Genomic DNA, 14924 nt, shown 5'->3' with positions numbered 1-14924 from the left:
TGATTGAGTGGTGTGATGTGTAGCTGCAGAGGGGAGTTGGATATTTTGTGAAAGGGGACTAGGATCTACATAATGAGGAGCGAAGTATAAAGCAACTTACTTAAGGATATAATAACTGAAGGCAGTGGAATGCAGTGAAGATGGATCAAGATTTGCAACCTACAGGATGGATATACTGAGGGAAGAGGAAAATAATGATTGCTCTATTTGGCTGCAGTGACTGGGATGATGGGATTTAATTACAGCATGGATGCAGAGGCATAGGATACTGTTAGTGACTGAAGTGGAATCCAAGAACTCAGAGTGAATGATTTAGCAACTAAAACAATTGTGGAAATGTAAAACAGCCTATGCTAATACTTGAAATGAAACCAGGAAATGTTGTAAATACTCAACAAATCATGAAAATAATGCAGTCCACTGTGAAAAAGAATACAGTTGCTGAAATGTTTTGAATCAATATGTGTTTTCAGGTGAAATCAAAGACAAAGTTTTGCATTACCTACCCAGTTCACTTTGTCTAGGTTCTAAACAAAGCTGCAATAAGTTTTGAACCTGAGAACTGAATGTGAGTGTCAGTGAGCAGGTTCTTTCTGATTAAAGCTGTGGGCTGCACCTTCCCTTGCTTTGCTGAGGCCTTTAAAAAAAATTCTCATGATATCTGGGCATCTCTGGCTTAGACCAATATTTATTGCCCATCCCTAGATGCCCTTGTGAAGTTGTGGTGTACTGCCTTCTTGAACCTCTGCAATCCATGTGCCACAACTAGACCCACAATGTTCTTGGAGTTGGAGATCAGGATTTTGACCAGTGAAGGTTCCTCATGGTAGACTAGTTAGTAAGGTTAGATCACACGGAATGGATAGCTACTTGGATACAGAACTGGCTCGAAGATAGAAGACGGAGGGTGGTGGTGGAGGGTTGCTTTTCAGACTGGAAGCCTGTGACCAGCAGTGTACCACAAGGATTGGTGCTGGGTCCACTGCTTTTTGCCATTTATATAAATGATTTGGATGTGAACATAGGTTGTCTGGTTAATAAGTTTGCAGATGACACCAAAACTGGAGGTGTAGGAGACAGCAAAGAAGGTTACCTCAGAGTACAATGGGATCTTGATCAGATAGGCCAAAGGGCTGAGGAATGGCAGATGGAGTTCAATTTAGATAAATATGAGGTGCTGCATTTTGGAAAGGCAAATCAGGGCAGGATTTATACACTACATGATAAGGTCCTGGGGAGTGTTGTTGAACAAAGAGACCTTGGAGTGCAGGATCATAGTTCCTTGAAGGTGGAGTCAAAGGTAGATAGGATAGCAAAGAAGGCGTTTGGTATGCTTGCCTTTATTGGCCAGTGCATTGAGTATAGGAGTTGGGAGGTTATGTTGCGGCAATACAGTACATTGGTCAGGCCACCGTGTGCAGTTCTGGTCTCTTTGCTGTACGAAGGATGTTGTGAAACTTGAAAGTGTTCAGAAAAGATTTATAAAGATATTGCCAGGGCTGGAGGGTTGAGCTATCGGGAGGGGTAGAACAGACTGGGGCTATTTTCCCTGGAGCGTTGGACGCTGAGGAGTGACGTTATAGAGGTTTATAAAATCATGAGGGATCACGGATAGGGTAAACAGGCAAAGTCTTTTTCCGGGGTGGGGGAGCCCAAAGTTAGAGGGCATAGGTTCAAGGTGTGAGGGGAAAGATTTAAAAGGGACCTAAGGGCAATGTTTTCACACAGAGGGTGGAGCATGTATGGAATGAGCTGCCAGAAGAAGTGGTGGAGGCTGGTACAATTATAGCATTTAAAAGGTGGATACATGTGGCAGTTATAGCACAGAGACAGACCCTTCAGTCCAACTCCTCCGCGCCGACCAGACATCCAATCTAATGTAGTCCCATTTGCCAGCATTTGGCCCATATTCTTCCAAACTCTTCATATTCATCTATTCATCCAGACTCCTTTTAAATGTAATTTTACCCAACTCCATCACTTGCTGTGCCAGCTTGTTCCATGCATGCACCAGAAGGCATTTGTCATACTTGCCTGTAGGGGTCAAGGCATGGGGTATAAAAATTGTTAATCATGTTGCAGCTTTAGTTTGGCCAGATTTGAAATATTGTGTACAGTTCTGGTCGCCACACTACCAGAAGACGTGGAAGCTTTGGAGAGCATACAGAATCGGTTTCCCAGAAAGTTGGTTGGTTTGGAAGGTACGAGAAGAGATTGGACAAACTTGGTTTATTTTCACTTGAATGTCAGAAGTTGAGCGACAACCTGATAGAAGTTTCCAAAATTATGAGAGGTATGTATAGATTAGATAGTTGGAATCTTTCTTCCTCAGGGTGGAAATGTCAGTTACAAAGGGACATAGTTTTAAGGTAAAAGGGGATAAGTTTAAAGCAGATGTGGGAGGCAGACGTTTTACACAGAGGGTGGTAAGTGCTCGGAATGTGCTTCCAGGGAAGCTGATCAAAGCAGATACAATAGTAACATTTAAGATGCATCTTGACAGATACATGAGCAGGCAGGGAACAGAAGGATGCAGATCACACAGAGGCAAAGATTTTTTAGTTTGGAAAGGCATCATGTGTTGGCTCAGGGGCCTGTTCCTGTACTGTACAATTCTTTATTCATGGGATGTGTGCATGCTGCCTGGCCACATTTATTGCGCATCCCTACTGCCTTTGAGAAGGTGGTAGTGAGCTGCCTTCTTCAGCCACTGCAGCCTGCATGCTGTAGATTGACCCACAATGCCATTAGGGAGGGAATTCTGAGATTTTCACCTACTAACAGTGAAGGAGTGGTGATATATTTCCAAGGCATTAGAGTGAATGGCTTGGAGGGGAACTTGCAGGTGCTGATGGAAGTGGTCATTGGTTTGAAAGACACTGTCAAAGGATCTGCAGTGCATCTGGTAGATAGTGCACACTGCTGCTGTTGACCCTTGGTGGTGGAGGAGTGGATGCTGGTGAATTTTGTGCAAATGAAGTAGTCTGCTCAGTCCTGGATCCTTGGCTTAGAGTTATACTCATAGAGTCATACAGTGCAGAAAAGGCCTGTTGAGTCTGCACTGACATAACCACCACTAAAAACAACAAATGCTGGAGATCATAGTGGGCCAGACAGCATCCATGGAGAGAGAGCAAGCTAACATTTCGAGTCTAGAAGATTCTTCATTACAGCTGAAGTGAAGTGTGGAGGGGACAGCATTTGTGCTATAGTTTGGGGGAGGTGGTGTGGGGCTAGTGGGTGTAAAGTGCTGGTGAAGAAAAGATGTTGATAGTTCAGATTAAGTGATCAGGGTGTGAGAATGCTAACTACCACTAACAGCGTGCTAACCCCAACTTCCTGAAATTGTCCCATATCCTTGAATCTTAGGAAATTTCAAGTGCTCATCCAAATATTTTTATAAAGGTTGCAAGATTTCTGGCCTCCACTACCTTTCAGAGGCAGAGCATTCCAGATTCCCACTACCCTCTGAATGAAAATTTTTGTCTCAAATCCTCTCTGAATCCGAATCTGAATTGAATTGAATTGAATTGAATTGAATTAGCTTTATTGTCACATGAACTCAAATGAGTACGGTGAAAAGTTTATAAGTCACCACTTACAGCGCCATCTTATGTACAAAGGTATCTAGGTGCAATCCTTAGTTACAGAATAATGAAATTAATTTTAAAAAGTTACATTACAGCTATACACAGTATGACCATGGATCATAAAAACAAGAAGCAAATTAAAAAGACAAACATTACAGTCTCTCTCCAAGGGGTCTCTGTAGCAGACCAGCATAGGGGGCCACCACGTGGTCCGACCGCACTCCATGCTGGGCTGCTACGCCACACTCTGGGCCGCTGGACCCTCATGTCCCCACTTCGGGCCGCTGGTCATCAGCATCCCCGCTCTGGTTGCTGCTCGTTGGCATCCCTGCTCTGGCTGCTGGTTGGTGGTGTTTCCGCTCTGGCTGCTGGCGACTCCGCCGACCCCATTTCGGAGGCTGGGGCCAGGTATCTGAGACCAAGAGAAAGGAGGAGAGAAGGAGAGATTAAAAAAAAGGAATGGGTGGAACAGAGAAGCTCCAGCTGGAGCATCCTACTCCACCACCATCTTATACCAGAAGAATCTCCTGCCCCTTACCCATCATGATTGACCCCTCAACCAAGGAGAACACCTGCTTTCTGTTCATCCTATCTGTAGCCTTCATGATCTTATACACATCAATCAGGTCCCCACTCAGTCTTTTCTGCTCCAAACAAAACAAACCAAGTCTATATAGTCTCTTCTTATAGCTCAATTTCTCCAACCCATGCAACATCCTGGTGAACCTCCTCTGTACCCGCTCTAGTGCTATCACATCTTTCCTGTAATGAGGTAACCAAAACTGTACACAGTACTCCAGCTGTAGCCTAAACAACACTCTGTACAACTCCAACATTGCCTCCTTGCTGTTATACTCTATGCCACCACTGATGAAAGCAAGTGTCCCATATGCCTTCTTAATTATCCTTTTCCTTTTCTCAACTTTAGGGATCTGTGAATAATTACCTCAAGATCCCTCTGTTTCTCTAAGCTAACCATTGTCCAGCCATTTAATAAACACTCCCTCAGCTTGTTGTTTCTTCCAAAATTTCTTCCAAAAACCTCATACTTCTCAGAGTTAAATGCCATATTCTACTGCTGTACTCATCAATAGTTTTTGTGTAACCTACGACCATCTTCTTCACTATTAACCACATTACCAGTCTTGGTGTCATCTGCAAATTTGCTGAACATATCCCCACATTTTCATTGGTATCATTTATGTATATAACAAACAATAAGGGTCCCAGCGTTGATCCTACATCATTGGACACTGGCCTCCAGTCACTTGAACAGTCTTCTACCACTATGCTTTGTATCCTATTACTAAGTCAGCTTCTGATATGTCTTGCCAAGTTTCCCCAAATTCCAATTTCTCAATCAGACTCCCATGTGGGACCTTGTCAACAGTTTGGCTAAAATCCACATAAACTATATCAACTGAACTTCCCTCATCCACACTCTTGATCACATTTTCAGAAAATTCGAACAAATTTGTTAAGCATGATCTCCCCTTGGCAAAGCCATTCTGACTATCCCAAATTAACCCACTCCTTTCCAAGTGGATACTAATCCTCTCCGTCAGAATTTTCTCTAATAGTAGTACTACTGCCGAGCCACACTTGGTGATGGACATTGAAATCCCCCACCTAGAGTACATTTTGTGCCCTTGCCATCCTTAGTGCTTTCTCCAAGTGTTGCTCAACATTGATGAATACTGATTCATCAGCTGAGGGAAGAAAGTATGTGGTCATCAGCAGGAGGTTTCCTTGCCCATGTTTAACTTGAAGCCACAAAACTTCATGGGGTCCGGAGTCAATGTTGAAGATTCCTAGAGCAACTCCCTCCTGACTGTATATCACTGTGCCGCCGCTCTGCTGGGCCTGTCCTGCTGGTGAGACAGGACATATCCAGGGATGGTGATGGTGGTGTCTGGGACATTGTAAGCTATGATTCTGTAAGTATGACTATATCAAGCTGTTGCTTGACTAGTCTCTGAGACAGCTCTCCAATTTTGGCACTAACTCCCAGATGTTGGTGAGGAGGACTTTGCATGATCGGCAGGGCTGTTTCTGCCATTGTCTTTTCCGGTGCCTAGGTCAATGCCAGGTGATCCGTCCAGTTTCATTTCTTTGAGTCTTGGTAGCGATTGTTAGAACTGAGTGGCTTGCTAGGCCATTTCAGAGGGCAGTTGAGAGTCAACCACATTGCTGTGGATCTGGAGTCACATGTAGGCCAGACCAGGTGAGGGTGGCAGATTTCCTCGCCTGAAGGGCATTAGTGAACCAGATGGGTTTTTTCGACAATCGGCATTGATTTCATGGTGATCAGTAGATTCTTAATTCCAGACATTTTTTTTGAATTCCAATTCCACCATCTGCCGTGGTGGGATTCAAACCTGGGTCCCCAGAACATCAGCTGGGTTTCTGGATTAATAGTTTAGCGATAATACCACTAGGCCATCATCTACCCTAGAATGTATTGCTACTGCAGTTCTGGTCACCACACTACCCAAAGGATGTGGATGCTTTGAAGAGGATACAGGAAAGGTTCACCAGGATGTTGCCTGGTATGGGGGATTTTAGCTATGAAGAAAGGTTGGATAGACTGGGTTTGTTTTCGCTGCAACACAGGAGAATTTGTGGTGACCTGACAGAACTTTTTAAGATTCTGAATGGAATGGATAGAGTGGAAAGTATGAGGCTTTTTCCCCTGGGTGGAGGGATCAATTACTAGGGGACACGGGCTCAAGGTGCATGGGGCAGAGGTGGAGTTTAAAAGAGATTTGTAAGGAAGTTTTTCACACAAAGGTTGGTGAGTGCCTGGAATATGCTGCCAGAGGAGGTGATGGAAGCCGACACAATAGCAGTATTCAAGACACACTTGGACGAATACATGAAAAGGAAGGAATAGAGGAATACGGATCCTGTAAGTGAAGACAGTTTTAGTATGGAAAGACAAAATGTGTTGGTGCAGGCTTGGAGGACCGAAGAGCCTGTTCTTGTGTTGTCTTGTTCTTTGCTTTTACTTTGTTCTATTTCCCCCGAAGGAATACATGTTGGACCTGTATTCTCCCCAGCTCCTTTTTGAATGCCTCCTACTGTTCCGCCATGGATTTACCCACAAGGAGCTGTTCCTAGTCAGTTTTGACCAGATCCTGCTTTACTTTAGTAAACTCTGCCTTTCCCTCAATCCAAAGCTGTCTTTATGTTCTGAGGAAGGGTCACCGGACCCGAAATGTTAACTCTGTTTTCTCCTTCACAGATGCAGCCAGACCTGCTGAGCTTTTCCAGCAACTTTGTTTTTGTTCTTGATTTACAGCATCCGCAGTTCTTTTGGTTTTCATACAGTGTTATGATCCCTATCACTAAAATGACCCCACTGCTACATCAAACACTTGTCCCACTTCCTTCCACAGAACTAGGTCCAGCACTGAGCCATCCCTTATTGGGTCTTCTACAAAAAACTCTATAGACACATTTGAAGAAATCCACATCCTCTAAATCCTTAACACTAAGACTATCCCAATTTATGTTGTTGGAGCTGCTATCATCCAGGCAAATCGGAAGTATTCCATCGCGCATGTGACTTTTTCCTTGCTGATGATGACAGGCTAGAGGGAGTGAGAAGGTCTTGCTGCATTTGGACATGGAGTGCTTCACTAACTGAGGAGTTGCAAATGGTGGTGAACATTGTACAATCACGAGCAAATATCATTAATTTTGACCATGTGTGCTCAGATGAAACTACTAAAGGACTCAACTACACTTACGAACTCCTTAAGATGTCCTAGAGCTGAGAGGTTTTGCCCTCCATCAGCCATATCCATATTCCTTTGTGCAGCATATGACTCCAATCAGCAGCAAATTTGCCTCGATTCCCTTTGATTCCAGTTTTACTAGAGCTCCTTTATACCACTCAAACAAATGCAGCCTTGATATCTGAAATTCACTCTTTTGTCCATGTTTAAACCTTGGCAGAACCAGAATTGAGTGTCAGTGAGCAGGATTTTGCTGAGCAAATGCTGCTTGATAACAGTGGCAATGATATCTTCCGTCACTTTCCTGATGATTGTGAGTAGATTAATGGGTTAGTAATTGGTCAGGTTCAGTTTGTCCTGCTTTTTGTACACAGGACATACCTGACCCATTTCCATATCGTCGGGTAGATACCAGTGTTATTGTACTGGAGCAGCTTGGCTAGAAGTGTGGCAAGTTCTGGAGTACAAGTCTTCAGTCCTATTGCTGAATATTGTCAGGGCTCATAGCTTTTGCAGTACCCAGTTCTCCAGTTTTTTTGGTATCATATGGAGCGAATTGAGTTGGTTGAAGACGTATCTGTGATGTTGGGGACCTCTCAGGAGGCCAGTATGAATTATCTGCTCAGCATTTCTGGCTGAAAGCCTATCTTTTGCACTGATGTGCTGGGCTCTTCCATCATTGAGGATAGGGATATTTGAGGAGCTGCCTCCTCCAATGAGTTGTTTAATTGTACAAAACCTTCTTGACTGGAAGTGGCAGGACTGCCCATGAATGTGACCTGTGGATTGTGGAATCACTTTCCTCTGTTTATTACTGCTTGTGCTGCTTATTTGGCAAGCAAGTGGCCCTGTTGTTTAACTTCAGCTCATTTTTAGGTATGCCTGGTGCTGCTCTTGGCATTACCACCTCTACTTTTCATTGAATCAGTTGTTCAACTAGCTTGATGAAAATTATAGAGTGGGTAATGTGCCCGACCATGAGGTTGGAGTACCATTCTGCCAGTGCAGATGGTTCACGGTAGCTCATGGATGTCCAGTCTTGAGTTGCAAGATCTGTTCAAAGTCAATCTCATTTAACATGGTGATTGTGCCACAAAATGCTGTTATGTCACAGACAGAAAGCCAAATCAGATCAACCTTTCTGTTTCTGTATTCAAAACAAAGTAAAATTAAACCATTGAAGACTGCCGACAATTACTCCAGTGATTTCTAACCACTCTTTCAAATAACCAGATTCTGATGTTGTGAATACTTAATTCTAGGCACCGGTTTTGTTATCAAACAAGAGTCTTTAGCTGAGGAAAAATGAAAAAACAAGGTAAACTGATTAATGTTTATGCTTTAAACCCAGAGCATTTGTGTTCAGCCTCCATTCACATAAAAGACAGACAAACAAACAAAAGAAAGTAACCAAACTGACCAGACCACATTTCCCGCAACTCATTCCTCACACCCCGTCCCCGCAATAACAACCAAAAAAGAATCCCCCTCATCCTCACGTACCACCCCACCAACCTCCGGATCCAACGCATAATCCTCCGACACTTCCGTCATCTGCAATCCAACCCCACCACCAAAGACATCTTTCCCTCCCCACCCTTATCTGCTTTCCGGAGGGACCGCTCTCTCCGTGACTCCCTTGTCCGCTCCACACTCTCCTCCAGCCCCACCACACCCAGCACTTTTCCCTGCAACCGCAGGAAGTGCTACACCTGCCCCCATACCTCCTCCCTCACCCCCATCCCAGGCCCCAAGAAGACTTTCCACATCAAGCAGATGTTCACCTGCACATCTGCCAATGTGGTATACTGCATCCGCTGTACCCGTTGTGGCCTCCTCTACATCGGGGAAACCAAGCGGAGGCTCGGGGACCGCTTTGCAGAACACCTGTGCTCGGTTCGCTCGGACTGCACCTCCCAGTCGCGAACCATTTCAACTCCCCCTCCCACTCCTCAGACGACATGTCCGTCCTGGGCCTCCTGCAGTGCCACAACGATGCCACCCGAAGGTTGCAGGAACAGCAACTCATATTCCGCTTGGGAACCCTGCAGCCCAATGGTATCAATGTGGATTTCACAAGCTTCAAAATCTCCCCTCCCCCCACCGCATCCCAAAACCAGCCCAGCTTGTCCCCGCCTCCCTAACCTGTTCTTCCTCCCACCTATCCCCTCCTCCCACCTCAAGCCACACCCCCATTTCCTACCTACTAAACTCATCCCGCCCCCTTGACCTGTCCGTCCTCCCTGGACTGACCTATCCCCTCCCTAACTCCCCACCTACACTCACCTTTACTGGCTCCATCCCCACCTCTTCGACCTGTCTGTTTCCTCTCCACCTATCTTCTCCTCTATCCATCTTCTATCCCCCTCCCCCTCTCTCCCTATTTATTTCAGAACCCTCTTCCCCTCCCCCATTTCTGATGAAGGGTCTAGGCCCGAAACGTCAGCCTTTTTGCTCCTATGATGCTGCTTGGCCTGCTGTGTTCATCCAGCTCTGCACCTTGTTATCTCAGATTCTCCAGCATCTGCAGTTCCTACTATCTCTGACCAGATTACTTAATTAGAGTTCATTGTTTCTTTTCATAAACATAAATGTGGACACCTTGATTAGTTTTCTGAAATATTGATCAGAGTCACCTTCCCAGACACCCCAAGCAAAGGCAGCAAATACTTCTAAAACAGCTTTCAACTCTTTGGTCTTCTGGAAGCTGGTGCAGCAGATTAAGCAGAGAGCTTTCAAATCTTCATGCTGTCTCAGCAGCAGGCACGAACCATATCCTCAGAAAACATAGTTCAAAACAACAAGTTCAATTCTAGTTCCGCTATCATTTCTTCCCAACGCCTTAATTACTATTCAGCAATTGCCATCTGCTTGAGCATAAGGTCTCTTTCAGACTTGCAAGAACCATTTCCCAGATATTGACCTCGTTAATAGCCAACTTCTGCTATCTGCTTAAACACAATGGTTTTCTCAGGAGTCACGGTGTCTGTTAGAACACCTTTAATCAAGAATCAACCTACAATTTACTTCCAGGCCTGGTCTCACAAACAAAGCATGTTTGGTCTGTCTTTTCCTTTTCCCACGAGCTGTCCCAAAATCTAAAAATCACTTCCAGTTCGTAATTCAAATTGATAAAAGAATAAAGATAATGGAAAGACAGTGAGGGTTCCAACAATAAAAGAAAAGTATTCCATATGTGAAGGCAGGAGTTTGTCTCCACAAAGACGGGGAGCGGTTGTCGCTCTTATTGATACTGTCATGTACATCTGTATATATCACGCTGTACATCTGCAGCAGGTAGTTTCATGAAGATGAGGTCAAGTATGACTTACCTTCTTGGTGAATCCCTTACCACTTGCTGCAGGCCCAGACTAGCAACAATGCCCTTTAGGGCCTGACCAGCACATTCAGTAAAGCTACTGCTGAGGCACTGCTGGCGGTGGACACTGAAGTCCCTTGCCCAGAGTAAATTCTGCACCGTTGCCACCCTGAATGCTTCCTCCAAGTTGGGGCAGTACCTGGCAGTCAGCAGAAGGTTTCTATGACCATGTTTAACCTGATGCAAAGAGACTTCATGGGGTCTAAAGTGAATGTCGAGGACCCCCAGGGCAGTTCCCTCCTGACTGTATGCCACACTGCCGCCACCTCTGTCCTGCTGGTAGGACAGGACATACCACGGCAGGGTGATGTCTGGGACATTATATGCAATGTAGTATTCCATGACTATGATATGTTGCATGACTAGTCTGTGTGACATCTCTCAGAATTTCAGCACTAGCCCCCAGATGTTAGAAATGAGGACTTTGTAGGGTCAACAGGGCTGTATTTGCTTTTGTCACTTCCGGTGCCTTAGTCGATGGTAGGTGGACTGTCTGATTTCATTCCTTTATTTTGAGACTTTCAAGTGGTCGGTACAACTGAATAGCTTGCTAGGCCGTTTCATAAGTTGTTGCTGTTGGTCTAGAGTGACACATAGGATAGACCAGGTAATGATTCCAGATTTCCTTTCATAAAGTCCATTACTGAACCAAAAGCAAACAAAGAAAATTCTGGAGAAACTCATTTGAGTCATAGAGATGTACAGCATGGAAACACACCCTTCGGTCCAACTCCTCCATCCTGACCAGATATCCTAAATTAATCTAGTTCCATTTGCCAGCATTTGGCCCATATTCCAGATGCCTTTTAAACGTTGTAATTTTACCAGCTTCCACCACTTCCTGTGGCTACTCATTTCATGCACGCAACACTGCCCCTTAGGTCCCTTTTAAATCTTTCCCCTCTCACGTTAAATCTATGCCCTCTAGGTTTGTACTCCCCAACCCTGGGCAACAGACCATTCCTATTCACCCTATCCATGCCCCACATCATTTTATAAACCTCTTGGTGTCCCCCGATAGCCTCCGCAACTCCAGAGAAAATAGTCCCAACCTATTCAGCCTCTGCCTATAGCTGAATCCCTCCAACCCTGGCAACTACTTGTACATCTTTTCTGAACCCTTTCAAATTTCACTATATCTTTCCAATCGCAGTGAGACAAGAAATGAACACAGTATTCCAAAAGTGGCCTAACAAATGTCCTGTACAGCCACAACATGACCTTCCAACTCCCATACTCAGTGCAGTGACCAGTTAAAGGCAAGCACACCAAACACTTCTTCACTACCCTGTCTACCTATGACTCCACTTTCAAGGAACTATGAACCTGCATCCTAAAGTCTTTTTGTCTGGCAACACACCCCAGGACCTTACCATTAAGTGTATAGGTCCTGCCCTTATTTTGGTAAGGCAAATACAGCACCTCACATTTGTCTATTCCTCAGCCCATTTGTAAATCTGAACAAAGTTCTGTTGTACTCTGAAGTAACTGTCCACTGCACACCAGTTTTACTTTCACCTGCAAACTTACTAACCATTCCTCCTATATTCATGTCCAATCATTTATATGAATGACAAAAAGCAGTGGACCCAGCACCGATCCTTGCGGAACACCGCTGGTCACAATGCTTTCAGTCTGAAAAGCAACCCTCCACCACCACCCTCAGTCTCCTGCCTTCAAGCCAATTTTGCATGCAAGTGGCTAGGTCTCCCTATATTCCATATGATCTAACCTTGCTACCTATTCTATCAAGCAGAACCTTGTTGAACACTTTGATGAAGTCCATAAAGCAATGTTCACCGCTCTGCCTTTATCAGTGTTCTTTGTCAGTTCTTCAGAAAAACTCAATCAAGTTAGTGAAGTACGATTTTCCCCACAGAAAGCCGTGGTGACTATCCCTAATCTGCCCTTGCCTTTCCAAATGCATGTAACTCCTGTCCTTCAGAATCCCGTCCAACAATTTACCCACTGATGACAGGCTCAGCGGTCTTTAGTTTCCTCACTTTTCTTTACCACCTTTCTTAAATAATGGCACCATATTAGCTAACATCCAGTTTCCACCACTTCACCCATGGCTATTAATGATACAAATATCTCAGCAAGGGGTCCAGCAATCGCCTCCCTAGCTTTCCACAAAGTTCTGGGGTACACCACATCACATTAAAGGGCTCAATAGTTAGCACTGCTGTCTCACAGTGCCAGGGACCCGGTTTCAATTCTAGCTTTGGGCGAGTGTCTGTGTTGAGTTTGCACATTTTCCCCATGTCTCCGTGAGTTTCCTCACACTTTCCAGCCATCCCATTGCCTGTGAATAGCTGCCCCCAATCTATTTTTGAAAGTTCTTGCCTAATACCATCAAATTGATCTTCCTCCAACTGAGAGCTTCAACTTTTAGATCAGGTCTATCCTTTTCCATAACGTTTTAAAATGAAGAGAATTGTAATCACTGGCCCCAGAATGCCTCCCCACTGACACCTCAATCATTTGCCTGCCATATTTCCCATGAGAAGGTCAAGTTTTGTTCCTTCTCAAGTAGGGACATTCACATGCTGAATAAGAAAATCTTCTTGTGCATACTTAGAACATAGGAAAATAGAACATGGAACAGTTCAACACAGGAACGGGCCATTCAGCTACGATGTTGTGCTAAACATGATGTCAAATTAAACTAATCCCTTCTGCCTGCCCTTGGTCCTTATCCCTTCATTCCTTGCACATTGATGTACTTATCTAAAATTCCCTTAAACACCCCTCCTGTATTCGCCTCCACCACTACCTCTGCCAGCACTCTTCAGACTCCTACCACTATCTGTGCAAAAAAATTGCCCCTCACATCTCCTTTGAACTTTCCCCTGTCACCTTAAATGCATGCCCCTAGTATCAGATATTTCAAAACTGGGAAAAAGATTCTGACCGTCAACAGTATCTATGCAACTCATAATTTCGTAGACTTTTACCAAGTCTCCCATCAGCCTCCGTCCCTCCTTATAGCTTGTACCCTCTAATCCAGGCAGCATCCTGGTAAAGCTCTTCTGCACCCTCTCCAAAACCTCCACATCCTTTCTGTTGCAAACAGAATTGAAGACAATACTCCAAGTGTGGCCAAACCAAAATCTTATAAAACTGTAACATGACATCCTGATTCTTGTACTCAATTCCCTGCCCAATAAAGGCAAGCATGCCATACGCCTTCTTTACCACCCTATCTATTTGTGTGGCCACTTTCAGGGTTCTATGGACTTGAACCCCAAGAGCCTTCTGTACGTCAGTGCTGTTCAGAGTCTTGCCATTAACTGTATACTTTTCCCTAACATTTGTTCTCCCAAGGTGCAGCACTTCAGGAAAAATGAAATTCTTCCTAATCTCCTACATCCAACACGAAGAGCACATCATTCTACTGAAGGCCATCTATTCACTTTAACAATTTACAGACCCAGATAATAGGACAGTCTTACTGCTCTAAAAACTCTGCTCTAGGATGACTTAGTACCTATGTGTTTTGTGAAGAAAAACTAATCAAGAGACAGATACCACTACTCACTATTGTATATATAGAAAAAAAGTAAGATTTATGTTTGACAAGACTTAAATAAACACTCAGTTGATTCCCAGCTCTGAGTAGTTCCAATAAGGAGTTCTCCCCAAGGTCAGCTGTGAATTTCACTGTTTTTGTTTTTCTTAGATCGAACTCTGTTTTCCAGAGCTGCTTGTAACTTCACAGTCAGTCAGCTGTGAAGGTTCACAGCCAGAATTTTTTTGATAAACTCTTTTGATGTTTCTGTCCCACAGAGGAGTGAACCAAATGCCCTTTTCTGACAATCCACAATAGTTTTAGATATTTAGTTCCAGATTTTTAAATTCTGTTATCAGGCTGGTGTTCAAACCCCCTTCCCAGAACCTCTCCTGATACTGGCTCAGTGATATTACCACCATACCATCACGTCTCCCAGTCAAAAGCAGAAAGATAGAATGGTAACAAAAACAGAAATTGCTGGGAATAAAACTCAATGGGTCTGACAGCATCTGTAGAGAGAAAGCAGAGTTAATGTTTCAGGTCCAGTGACCATTCTTCAGAGCTCATTTTTCAAAGCTGGATGCAACTTGAGTTGGAATCCATGTGGGGTGAGCCTGAGCCAGAGGTAGTCCCTGAGGAACGTGACGTGGCCATTGAAGTGAGTTTTGGCAAATAGCTTGTCAAACGCCAGGAGTGACAAC

At 44.3% G+C, this 14924-nt stretch overlaps 1 protein-coding gene across 1 annotated transcript in view; it reads left to right on the top strand.

Moving 5' to 3' along the window:
• LOC125487896 overlaps window positions 1-14924 on the top strand; it is a 120314-nt gene that overhangs the window by 83637 nt on the left and 21753 nt on the right. The window lies entirely within an intron of this gene.

Source organism: Rhincodon typus, chromosome 46 (genome assembly GCF_021869965.1).
Source record: "Rhincodon typus isolate 14 chromosome 46, sRhiTyp1.1, whole genome shotgun sequence".
NCBI lineage: Eukaryota > Metazoa > Chordata > Chondrichthyes > Orectolobiformes > Rhincodontidae > Rhincodon > Rhincodon typus.
Note: the sequence above shows the minus strand (reverse complement) of the source record. Positions and strands in the feature narration are given on the sequence as shown.